Below are 13,227 nucleotides of genomic sequence, written 5' to 3'. Positions count from 1 at the left end.
CACAACAACACGAAATACATATGTGTATACAAATGTTTGTACCCTACAAACATTTTTTCATAAATTTGGAAAAGCGTTCGTCCCCGCGATGAATAGAGCAATCTTCTGGAATAATTTTTTGCAATTGTTCTTCCGTATGAGTTGCCGAACACTCTTCTAGAATATCGTAAGAGAGTAACATTGCGCGTGTGGAAGTTTTGGCAACTCATCGCGACGTTTCTCTTACAACTCATTGCGTAAAAATCGTCCGCATGAGTCGTAAAACACTTTTCGAGCATATCATTGGACAATCTATAGCGTGTGTGGAAGTTTTAGCAACTCTTCGCGACGATTTTTGGGCAATTAATTGCGTAAAAATCGTCCGTATCAGCGGTGAAACACATATCATTGGACAAATTATTCCGTGAAGGAATGTTTTAGCAACTCTTCGCGACGATTATTGAACAACTCTTTGCGCTATAATCGTCCAGAAGATTATTTTTATAAATCGCCCGAGTTTACTTTTCGCGGTTGTTTTTATTTTCATGACAAGTGCGTTTAGGAATTGTTTTGTTTTGTGAGTACAACTTCCACAACACTAAACAAAATTCTTACTTGGCTTATATAACGATTGGTACTTAGTATGACCAATATGACTAGTAACGCGAAAGTTAGTTTTTATTGTCTACGTTTTTGCGTTTTCGATGAACAATCTAATATTGTTAAGCATTTTTAGCTCTTCCAAACGAATAACGTGCAACTATTGCAAAATTTGCCCATGAACATTCCACCAAGGAACAGGGGCAAACTTCTCACATATCAAAGAGTGCAGTCCGATTCAAATTTAAGCTCAATGATAACGGGCCTCCTTTTTATAACCGAGTCCGAACGGCGTGCCGCAGTGCGACACCTCTTTGGAGAGAAGTTTTACCTGGCATAGTACCTCACAAATGTTGCCAGCATTAGGAGGGGAAAACCACCGATGAAATTTTTTCTTATGGTCTCGCCTGGATTCGAACCCAGGCGTTCAGCTTCATAGGCGTACATGCTTACCTCTGCGCTAAGGTGGCCTCCCGTGCAACTATTAAAGATTTATTTAAAGATTTATTTTTAAAAAATATTACAAAACACTCATTTGTTGCTCGTCCAGGCGAGCAATGCGCACCTCTTCTAGAAGAGTATTTTATAAATCCTCCACGACACTTATTTTTTACTCGTCCACTCGATTCTTGCGCGCTTCTAAAATCTTTTAAGACTCTTCTGACTTACTCCTAAGCAACTCATATAGAAGATTCGCGGAACACTCTTCCAGAAGAGTCGTCTTGAGGACACTTCTCCTCACGACGACGACGGGGAATCGTCTACGACTCTTAAACGAGCTTGTTCTTCATCTAGAAGATTCGCGAAGGATTGTTTGGCAATCGAAAATGTTTGCAGGGTATGTATTGTATATATAGAGCTAACTGACTACACTCATACATAGCACCAAACCACGAAAACCACATGTCTGTTGTGGGAGTGATTGTGGGTAAGGGAGATGCAAGAAGTAGAAGATGCTTGCGTTGCTATGTTTATTCATGAATTATTTCTCTCAGCATTGCAAACGAAGGAAATTCCAATTCGACATCCTTGCACGCCGCCATGCATACATTTCCAATTTACACACTTGCATATGCATGTTACTTTTAGTGTTTACCAAATCTGTATGCATCTCGCAAGTGGTATGGGCTTTTAGCGATATTCGAGGCCAGTTGTCAAAGTTTATGGCATGCAAAGAATTTTTTTCTCTGTTCTAGCCATACAGGAAAATTATGCCCATACTTTATCTCATGTATGAACATTCAAGAAACGAATTGAAGTATTCACAACATTACTTGGTAGCTAATACGAGTTATGCATTGATATTCAAGGGGTCTTTGACAATGGAGGCTCAGATTCTTTCAGACTGCCTAATCCATACACTAACGAATTGATGACCTATGGTTCTCCCGGTTTAAGTAAATGGGCGAGGGCACATCGCAGGGAGGTCCGCATCTGATTGAGTGCACCACAAACTGTCTACTGAGGATCTTTATCGAGAGAGATTGGGAATCAGTCTCTTATTCTGGCCCAGAGGCCAGACGTCTTCACGTTTAATCTAAACAAGTAAATGCGTGCTAAGTTCGGCCGGGCCGAATATTGGATTCTCCTAAAAATTTATACAAAATAGATTTTTTTGAAGGGCATAATTTTTTTCTACGTACCAAACTTCTGTCAAACCAGAAAAACTTAATGGTTCTAGGAACCGAACAAGGATAATCGAGAGACCGGTTTATATGGGAGCTATAACTATTTATAGACCGAATAGGACCATACTTCGCGCAGTTGTTGAGAGTCATAACAGAACACTATATGCAAAATCGGATAGAAATCGCGGCTTTTAAGGGCTCAAGTAGTCAAATCGGGAGATCGGTTTATAGGGGAGCTATATCCAAACCTGAACCGACATGGCCCATTTGGTATCCCAACGAACTACATCAATATTGAGTATCTGGGCAAAATATTAAGCGGTTTGTTTTACGCGTTCGACCGCTATTATGATTTCGAGAGACGGACGATCGGACGGACATGACTAGGACGATTTAGAATTTCGAGACGATCAATTTATACTTTCTACGGTCCTAAGTCAATACTTTGAGGTGTTACAAATGCAATAACTAGATTAGTATACTTCCATCTAATGGTGTTGAGAATAAAAACGGGATATCTGCTTGTTCACTAAAATAATGAAGAAGGGTCTGTTTCGCGAATAGAACGATCTCAATATCCAACAGTTGAAGCAATATTTTCATATCAAAGTTTAGCCCTTTCCCTCGATGGTACCAACTAATCTTGTTTATTCGAATTTTCTTCTTATATTGCAAACTTTTATCCCTTCCCAGGAATATATCTATAAGCAAATCTTTTCGCATTTTCTTGTTGTGACTTACGTGGGGTTTCTTTGTCTCCAATCTTTATTATTGTGGTTTAAAGCTACTCTGGCAAATGACAATTTTGTGATTAAGAAAATTTAACACCTGCCTCTCAGCTGAACAACTTGGAAATACTCTGCCCCTGGCCATGCACAAGAGAAAAGGCTGGAAAAGATGCTAGCGCCGAACATTGATATGCAATGTTAACAGTGGTAATAAATATTTCACACTTTAAGGACATTTTACACTTAGACACGAACACCAACAACAAGACACAGACATACACACTTGCGGATAGTACAAACTCAAGAAGGGGCGGCATGGGCTGAGAAGTGTGTTGGGGAGGGGTCTGAGTAACCACCATTGGGATTACTTGAATTCCATTGATTGTCTGCATATAGTTGCAAAGTTAAATGGTGAGAAAATTGTCAGTGCAAGAAAACATTTTGAAATTTCCAAAATAACTTTCTTTCTTTTGTTCGATGTAATTGCTTGGAATCAAAAGACAAATGCTTGCCTCTCTTTATGCAGTTTTTGGTAAATTACAAAATTTGTGGTTTATACAATAGAATGTTCTTCCATTCATGTCTTGCCTTTGTGGCTAATTGCATTAGCTAAACCAATTAAATGTTCAAAATTATTAAGAACGAAGGAGAAAAACAGATTTTATAGAAATGAGAAAAGTTTTTAATCTCACAGCATAAAAAAAAATCTAAAAATTTTATTATGTTAAGATTGTACTTCTCCGAAACAGATATTAAAGACTAAGAAAATAAGGTCTTGCATATCAAACAGTTGTTGCCAAGGTCTCCTTAATCCCAAGACAAAATCCAGAGGGGTAAAGGTTGTAATAGGAATTTTTTTACTTAAGCAAATCCGTAGTTCAGAGGTTAGCACGTACGCCTATGAAGCCGGATGTCTGGGTTCGAATCCTGGAGAGAACATCAGCGAAAACTTTCAACGGAAATCATTCCCTGCTAATATTAACGATATTTGTGAGGTATGCAAATACTTCTCCCAAAAGAGGTGTCACGACAATATCCAAAAAAAGTGATCCGATTTTGATGAAATTTGAAACAATTGCAGAAAACATATTGTATTTTCAAATTTTGTCATTAAGGCAAACTGTAGTGACACAGTGTGTTAAAAAACGTTTGACGTACAATACCAAAATTGCGTTATTTTTATACCCACCACCGAAAGATGGGGGTATATTCATTTTGTCATTCCGTTTGCAACCCATCGAAAAATACGTTTCCGACCCTTTAAAGTATATATATTCCTAATCAGCGTAAAAATCTAAGACGATCTAGCCATGTCCGTCCGTCTGTTGAAATCACGCTACAGTCTTTAAAAATAGAGATATTGCGCTGAATGTTCGAAGATGGGTATATCGGACTATATCTTGATGTAGCCCTCATTTTGGGACAGTGAGTTGCGTTAGGCCACTCGATATCCATCTTTAATTTGGCCCAGATCGTTTCAGATTTGGATATAGCTGCCATATAGACCGATCTTTCGATTTAAGGTTTTGAGCCCATCAAAGGCGCCTTTATTGCCCGATTTTGCCAAAATCCGATTTAAATGAAATAGTTGTTTGTTCTCACTTCCAACAACTGCGCTAAGTATGGTTCAAATCGGTCCATGTTTTGATATGGCTGCCATATAATCCTATCTTGGGTCTTGACTTCTTGAGCCTCTAGAGGGCGCAATTCTTATTCGATTTGAATGAAATTTTGCACGAAGTATTTTGTTCTGACTACTAATAACTGTGCTAAGTATGGCTCAAATCAGCACATAACCTGATATAGCTGCCATATAAACCGATCTGGAATCTTGACTTCTTGAGCCTCTAGATGGCGCAATTCTCATCCGATTTGGCATAAATTTTGTACAACGGCTTCTCTTATGACCTACAACATTCGTGTTTAATACGGTCTGAATCGATCAATAGCTTTATACAGCTCCCATATAAACTGATCTCCCAATTTTGCTTCTTGAGCCCCTACAAGGCGCTATTCTTATCCTAACGAACTGAAATATTACACAATGACTTCCACAAGAATAGCGCCTTGTAGGGGCTCAAGAAGCAAAATTGGGAGATCAGTTTATATGGGAGCTGTATCAAGCTATTGATCGATTCAGACCGTATTAAACACGAATGTTGTAGGTCATAAGAGAAGCCGTTGTACAAAATTTATGCCAAATCGGATGAGAATTGCGCCATATAGAGGCTCAAGAAGTCAAGATCGCATAGAATTCGACAAATGCGATCCATGGTGGAGGGTATGTAAGATTCGGCCCGGCCGAACTTAGCACGCTCTTACTTGTTTTAATTTAATTAATTGAGACACTTATCATAAAGAAGATGATGTCGCTAGGCTAGAGGATGCGTGCAAGACTACCAAACATGAGATCATGAGTTCAATACTCTGGGGCACCAAAATTATTAAAATTTGTTTTTAAAATTTGTAATAGTAGAGAGTGACAGAGGAAAATCCGAGAGCAGCAGTAAAACGGACAAGACAAAGCAGCGCGAGCCGAACAAAAAAAAAACAAAAACACCACTACCCGAAGCAAAGCACATGCGGTGGCTGGTTAGATGGTTTTTTGCCTTGCCATTAGATATAATGTTGTTGTTGTTATAGGCTGGCTTGCAAAGAGTGCCTTTCAACAAAAAATGTGTACCTTAGGTCGCTGAGATTCAAAATAAATTGTCGCAGGAAAATTAACAACTTTCGTAGTTGTTTTTTCGACCAAAGTTGTTGTTTTTCAAAAGTTTTTTTATCTGTCAAACATCCTGAAGGAAGAAAGATAGACCGATTGATAACTCTGCTGATCAGAATCACTTTGTGATTCGATTTAGCTTTGTCCGCCTGTCTGTATGTATGTCCATGTTAAATTGTAATCAAAGAATGGATCGCAGTTTCCATCCGATCATCTTCAAATTTGGTACAGGCTCCTTTTTTGATCCATGGACAAAAGCTATTGAAATTGAAAGAAATCAATACAGATTTATATATAGCTCCCACACAATGTCATATATATTGCCCCCCTTTCACTTGTAGAATCGTGTTTTGTACAATTTAGAATAGATTGTTTTATTATCAATCTTCCGAAGTCAGTCCTATTGCGCAGTTTTTACATTTATAATTTTTGTTTGTAAGAATTTGGCTTGGAAACCATCTCTGATAAATATTTATGATTTCCCAGTTATATTTTTCCTGTGTTTGTTTTCATTTGCCTTATATAATTTTTTTTTCTTTCAGGTCACTTTTGAAAATCTAAAATGAACTTCACAACTTTATATTGTAACTCTCGATCTAAAAATTCACCTTAGATCTGAAACAATCACAACCTCGCTTATACAGGTATACGAAGACATCATCGAAAGCAATTTTCAACGCACAACTTCACAGCAATATTTTTCTACGTATCATATTGTAAAAGGTTAGTACAAATGTAATTTTTTTGTAATCTCCAAAAGAAATGATTTATAAAACGATAAAATTTTGTTTGTGTCCAAATTTAAAAATTTGTAAAAATATTAATTCCTTAAGAAAAGTTCACCAAAATCATTCTTCCAAGAAAATTTCACATTTTTTAACATAAAAAAAAATTCAAAATTAATAAAAAAATTTATGTTTTATATGAATTTCGTCAACATTTTGATGCAATAGAAAAAAAAAAAACTTGAAAAGAAAGTTTTTATTTTGAGAAAAATTATTTGCAAAAATTTTATTGCTTTTTAAAACGCTGTCAAATTTTATTTCTATAGATAATTCTGGAAGTTGTTCCATCATTCCGGCTATAGGTCGATTAAAAGAAATAATTGAATTTTATTTAATTATTTCCAATATTTCGGTTGACTACGGCAAAACCGTTCTCAAGGGATGTAATGAGTTACTGCTCGATTAATTGTCCGCTGTCCACTGTTCAATTAACCGAGCAGCATCTCATTACATCCCTTATTTATTTTAACGGACCTACAGCCGGAACGATAGAACAACTTGCAGAAATAACCAGTAAGGAAGGGCAAAAGTCGGGCGGTGCCGACTGTATAATACTGACTGAAATTTGGCATAGTGATTTGTGATAGACCCCTCAACATCCATATTGAGTTTGAGCAAAATCTGGCAATATTTCGAAGTAAATGCTATGGGCTTATAAATGGTAAATTGTTCACCGGATTTTATACGAAAAGTTGTAAATATATAACAAAGGGATGCACAAGCGGAATTCAATGAAACCTTGACTGCTGTCCTGTTAGGCCATGCCGTACACATAAACTAACAGACAACAGAGGCCATCACAACTGCATACTTCACTCACAAATCACAAAATCTACATCAATATGGACCATAACATAGTACCATAAATACCTCAAAAATCTGTAATTGTATTTAACAGCTATTTGCAATAACAAAAAATCCTAAAAATTCTTAATTACAAAATAGGGATAAAGGTTTCATGATGCCTTCACCCATTTTGTCAAATGATCGATTGACGCCATCATATTTTCAATAAAGGACCCGAAGACTTGCAACATTGTAGAACAGTGTTGCATTTACATAAAAATAAGAGTCTTAAATCCCGATTTTTATATGATTTTTAAATCTTGTGGTACATCAAGTAAAGTGTCTATAAAACTTTATATGTATTTACATAACGAAGTATTTGAATTTCAGGAATATTTTCATCAATATGAAAAAGCGTTGCTTTTGTTTTGCACGACACTGTATATGCATACCAATGTAGGTATGTGAAAGTGTTTTGTTATTTATGCAAAAAGAATTTATATGATTACTACTCAATAAACTGCAATAGCGATAAGCAATGCAATGATTCAGTTGTTGTTGTATGATATATATACCGCATCCATCGAAGTTTTCAGGATTTATTGCATACTTTTAGGCGTTGTAAAAATAAAATTCTCATTCCCAGTTGTATGGCTCGCGAAATGAATAATTATTTGTTAAATTAACAATCTAGTGTCAGAATTTTCTTAAATTTAAACTTTACAAGAGCGATTATGATGAGTGTTCGTTGATTTCCTTAAATTTCTTTCACTTTGTATATACCTATAACCTGTAACTTTAACAACATGCTAATCCTTATGCTGAAAGCATCTTTCCTCTAAACGGAAGAAAAACAGCTTTCAACGTTTGTGGTCTTAATTGTAAAATGTGAGGTTTTTGGTTATTCAAATGAAATTGAAAGGCATGCTTGTACACAAACCTTCCAACCAACCAACTTTAGGCACACGTGTCACAGTGTAGCTGAATATCCTTGGCAAAGGAAGCCAAGTAAGCCAAAACCACCGCAATTACATTTTAAAGCAATTTCATTCTCTATTTGGCAAAAGGTGCGGGCGAAGGTAAATCATAATCCCACCCAATCTCTTTCTCCCACCCTCACCCCCCCACCATTGGCGTATGAAATGAATCTTTGTATTTTGGAATCAATTTTGTGTAACTAAATATTGTAAAAACAAAAAAAAAAAAAATAAAATTGTTGTGGTTTCCCTCTGATTGCATAAATCGATGAGAAATTTTAATTTGTAATCGTTCGTTCGTTCGTTCGTACGTGCGTCCGTCTGTCTGCCTTTTCGTCTGTCGTTGGGTATTGGATTTATGTTGCTTGATTGGGTCATCAATTTCCTGGTGGCAAACAAACTCGGTTTTTGGGGAGAAGGTGGTTGGGTATACGTTAACATTTCTAATGAAATTCCTACTTGCAAGAAATTTATATGAAACGCATAAAACATTTTTGTGGTTTTAATTTGTTTCGATAACTACAAATTAAAAAAAAAGAAACAAAAACCAAAAGAAATGTTTGTTTGTTTGTTTGTTGGGGGAGGGAGGTTGAGAGAATGAAAATGATTCGTTAGTGGTTGTGTTGCCATGGGGTTTAAATCTTGCAATCCAAGTAGGAGCATAGATTATTGAATTTTGTGATATTATTTTTCAGGCAATCTGTATACTCTTAATATAAAAAGTTAATTGAAAAAGAAGATTTCAGAGAGGAATTTCAAATTAAGCTTAAAGACTAAAATAAATATATAAGACATTTAATACGGCAGTTAATTCACTTCTGAAAATGCAACAACTTTAAGGTAGAGGAAATAACTTTTATACCCACTAAACAACAAGAAAAATATAAAAAATTAATACCTAACGATTTAATGTAGCGCAATCAAGCAGTTGTGCTTGAATCTTCAAGTTTAAGCTCAATGATAAGGGGCTTTATTTTTATAGCCGAGTACGAACGGCGCACAGTACTGCCAAATCGAAAAATCTTGGAAATAATTCTGAGACTTTTGAACGGATAGAGATACATACACGAAGCTTTACACAGTTAATGCTATTTAACTTGTGTACAGATTCAGATTGCTTACAAAATTTAAAATAATTTTGCTTCATCACGTTTTGAAATCCAATTCTTCACTCAAAAGTTATTCGAGTTAGAAATCGAGGTTGTAGAATTTTAGGAACTCTATCTTAAAAACAAAGGATCAAGCCGATCGGTCAATAAATGACTGTTTGGCAAGCAATAGAAAGTTTGACATACTCGAGGTAGCCAACATTCAATCCCCATGGGTCAGCCTTGGACACTCTAGGGTCCACATGTAAAGTTTCATGGACATATCCGTTCAAAAGTTACAGAATTACTTCCAGAGTTTTTAGATTTGACAACACTGTGCGGCTTGCCGAAGTGCGACACCTCTTTGGAGAGAAGATTTCACATGACATTGTACCTTACAAATATCGCAAAGTGGAGGAAAGTTGAAAAAAACTAGTAAAGAATTTGCCGTGTGACAACTGAATGGTTAGAGCTGAGGTGTTCATACCCTATTTTGGGTTTATTTTTTACTCCATATGTCCCCTAAACCCATCCAAAAATTTTTTTGATCGAAATGGTTATTTTTTTGGGATTTTTGTACAAAAATTTGGACAGTATTTCTTTTTTTGCTTTCTAATTACACTTTTGTCCACAAAACTCAGAAAATATATTGAGATATCTCTCCTTTTTTTATTCTTCCAATTTTTCCAAATTTTTGGAAATCGGAACACAAACATAGGTTTGGCAACCCAACAAATTTTCGAAATACCAAGGTGACCAACTTTAAGGGCTTACCAAAAGGCGCCCGGACAACTTAGGGCCTTGAAATTTTACACAAGATCTCGTTATGAGCTCTAACTATCCCAAATTTCAATGAGATATCTCTACCCGTTCTCACACGGCATATTTATACCCTTCACCACTACTGTGGTAAACGGTATTATAACTTAGTGAATTAGTTTGTAACACCCAAAAGGAAGAGAGATAGACCCATTGAGAAGTATACCGATCGACTTTGAATGATTTTCTGATTAGATTTAGCTATGTCCGTCTGTCTGTCTGTGTACAAACTACAAGATGCAATTTTCATCCAATCGTCTTAAAATTTGGTATGGGCATGTTTATCGGCCTAGACACAAAGCCTATTGAAATTGGAAAAAATCGGTTCAGATTTGGATATAGCTCCCATATATATGTTCTTCAGATTTGCAGTAATACTGCAATAAAATGGTCATTTGTTAACCGATTCTCTCGAAATTTAGCAAAAAGGATTTTCTTACGACTCTTGATGTTACTGGTGAATTTCAAGAAATCGGTTCAGATTTGGATATATCTCCCGATTTGCAGTAATATTGCAATGAAATGGTCATTTGTTAACCGATTCTCTCGAAATTTGGCAGGAAGGATTTTCTTATGACTCTCGATATTAATAGTGAATTTCATAGAAATCGGTCAGATTTAGATATAGCTCTCATATATATATCGCTCGATTTTCACTCCTAGACTCACTGCAAGCGCAATCTTGACCAATCTTCTTAAAATTATGTACATCGCTTTCCTCGACGACTTCGACAGTATCCACGATGTTTGGTCGAAATCCGTTCAGAATTAGATATAGCTCCCATATATATGTTCGTCAGATTTTGGGCAATTTACAATAATGTTGTCATTTGTCTACCGTAGTTATTACAGTTTGAACATAAATGCTTGAAATGTGATAGGGATTGTTTAATAACCCATTTGAGAACATCCGGCGGGGTAAATACAAATTGGTTCACAAAAGACATAGCTCCCACTTTGTACCTTTAAGGCACCGCCCGACTTTTGCCTTTCCTTACTGGTTTTGAATAGTTTTTTTCTATTTTCTCCCACTGTGCGTCGCCAGCTCTAGGAGGGGATAACCACCACTGAACTTATTATGATTTCGATGAACTTTGATTGTTTTAGGTAGTAACCGAAGATATACTTTTACATCCTGTACCATACGACGGAGTATGTTAATTTCATCATGCCGTCTGTAATGCCTCGAAATATTGGTCCAAGACCGCATCACATTGGTCCTATATCTTTCAAACGAGTAAAGCTAGCCGCTTGAAATTTTGCAGAAATACTTCTTACTGATGTTTGTTAATTGGTATTGTAAATGGTTCATATCGGTCCATGTTTACGTATAACTCCCATACAAACAAATTTCCCGATTTTACTTCTTAGCCCGCCGTAATATTTAGGGCGTAGTTCTTTGGTGACATTTTGCACAATGACTTCTATTTTGACCTCCTCCATACATATCCATCCGTTTGGACAGTAAACTTTAATAGCTCGCATGTAAACTGATATCCCAAGTTTCCTTTGGAAGCCGCTGTAGGGAGTAACTAATATCCCATTTAGCAGAAATTTTGCACAACGAAAATTTTTGGGCAAATTTTCATTGTAGAATTTTTGGGCATGTTATCATCGTAAATTACAATCACCTCTAAAAACCCCAAACAATTGATGCATTTTAATGAGCAACGCAGCCATGACCTCTCATTTCAAAGGAAATACCCATCGAGGCAATTAAAATAAATTCCTTCAAATTTAAAGCTGACATAGACCAGAAAATTACTTGGCATTTTGGCATTACTATGACGATGTTCATTTTGGCAGATACATCAAACCTAGCTGTAATGGTGGTAATAGCCCTTTGGCCACAAAGGACGAAACCACAAATCTATGTGTGTTGCTTAAATTTGTTCGTTGGCTTCTTTGGCGAAAAGCACACTCCTATGATAACTACAGTGAATGGCACTACTTGGCACACTCCTGACCCAAGGGGTGGCGGAAGAGATGCAATGCAAGTCCTGCGGCCATACAATGCATATGCACTTTAAGGATTATGGAGAATGTAGCACGAAACATGTGCTGCGGTTGAACTAAGCAGTGATTACTGCTGAGTTCTACCCGCGTCTCGTCTAACCGAATGGCCAGACACAAAGACCACTAAAGCCAACTTTATCTGGGCACTCATTAACAAATGTTGTTGCAGAAAAGAACAGCGCACACATATTTGTGGTACATTATTTTTTCATATTATTGCTTTCCGCAGGTGTATCCCTATCTTGCATTTTTAATACAATTGCTCCACTCTTTCGTTTTTCTTACTTTTTGTCGTTTATCAACAATCGAGAAAAAAGTTGTATTAAAAAGAATTGGTTGTGATTTTTCCCCAAAGTTGTGAAAAAAAATAATCATTAATTCGGTACCATTGTGCATACCTGCTGTCAATAAAAGTTAAGGTTGTAGTTGGTTGCATAAACAGTTGTTGGTTGTGACATGATTGCAAGGACAATAGAGTCATTATTTAATGAAGGGTAACCTGACTCAGCAGTCGTTCTAGACAAAAAACTCACACACTCCCACACACAGTTAACGAGCATATGAATGAACACATTGGCAAACACATGCAAGTGGGACATTCGAATTGCAGCTGGTAGGTAATAAAATGTTTGATAAAAAGAATTTAGCTAATTGTGAAAAAGGATTTTGTTGAAATTTTGAAACAAATACACAACTGATAACAATTAAAAAGTGTGAATTGGAGTGCTATTTTTGAAAGGACACTGCTAAACCAGCAACAACTAAAAGGACGCTTTTATCCACAATAGTCCTATTAAAGTACCGAAGTATATTTGGGAGATCGGTTTATATGAGAGCAATATTAGGGTTCGGATCGATTCGAACCATTCGACACTTCATAGTGACACTTCCAAATCGGATAAGAATTGCGCTCAAAATTAGAGGCTCAAAAGGTATATTCGGGAGATCGGTACATATGGGAGCTACATCAGGTATTGGTCCGATACTAACAATACTTAGCACGTCTGCTATGTAGGTCATAGCATTATGCGAAAGTTCAGCCAAATTGGATAAGAATTGCAACCTCTAGAAGCTCGAGAAGTTTTCATAGTACCTCTAT

At 36.5% G+C, this 13,227-nt stretch overlaps 1 protein-coding gene across 5 annotated transcripts in view; it reads left to right on the top strand.

Annotated features, from left to right (window-relative positions):
• LOC106082853 (uncharacterized) overlaps positions 1-13,227 on the top strand; it is a 501,629-nt gene that overhangs the window by 327,809 nt on the left and 160,593 nt on the right. For all 5 annotated transcript variants that reach the window (XM_013245584.2, XM_013245587.2, XM_013245586.2 and 2 more), the window contains one exon: positions 6,200-6,380. The gene's annotated coding sequence lies outside the window, so the exon portion shown is untranslated. The remainder of the gene's footprint in view (positions 1-6,199; positions 6,381-13,227) is intronic.

Source organism: Stomoxys calcitrans, chromosome 3 (assembly GCF_963082655.1).
Source record: "Stomoxys calcitrans chromosome 3, idStoCalc2.1, whole genome shotgun sequence".
Lineage (NCBI taxonomy): Eukaryota > Metazoa > Arthropoda > Insecta > Diptera > Muscidae > Stomoxys > Stomoxys calcitrans.
This window is presented reverse-complemented; position numbering and strand designations above follow the sequence as displayed.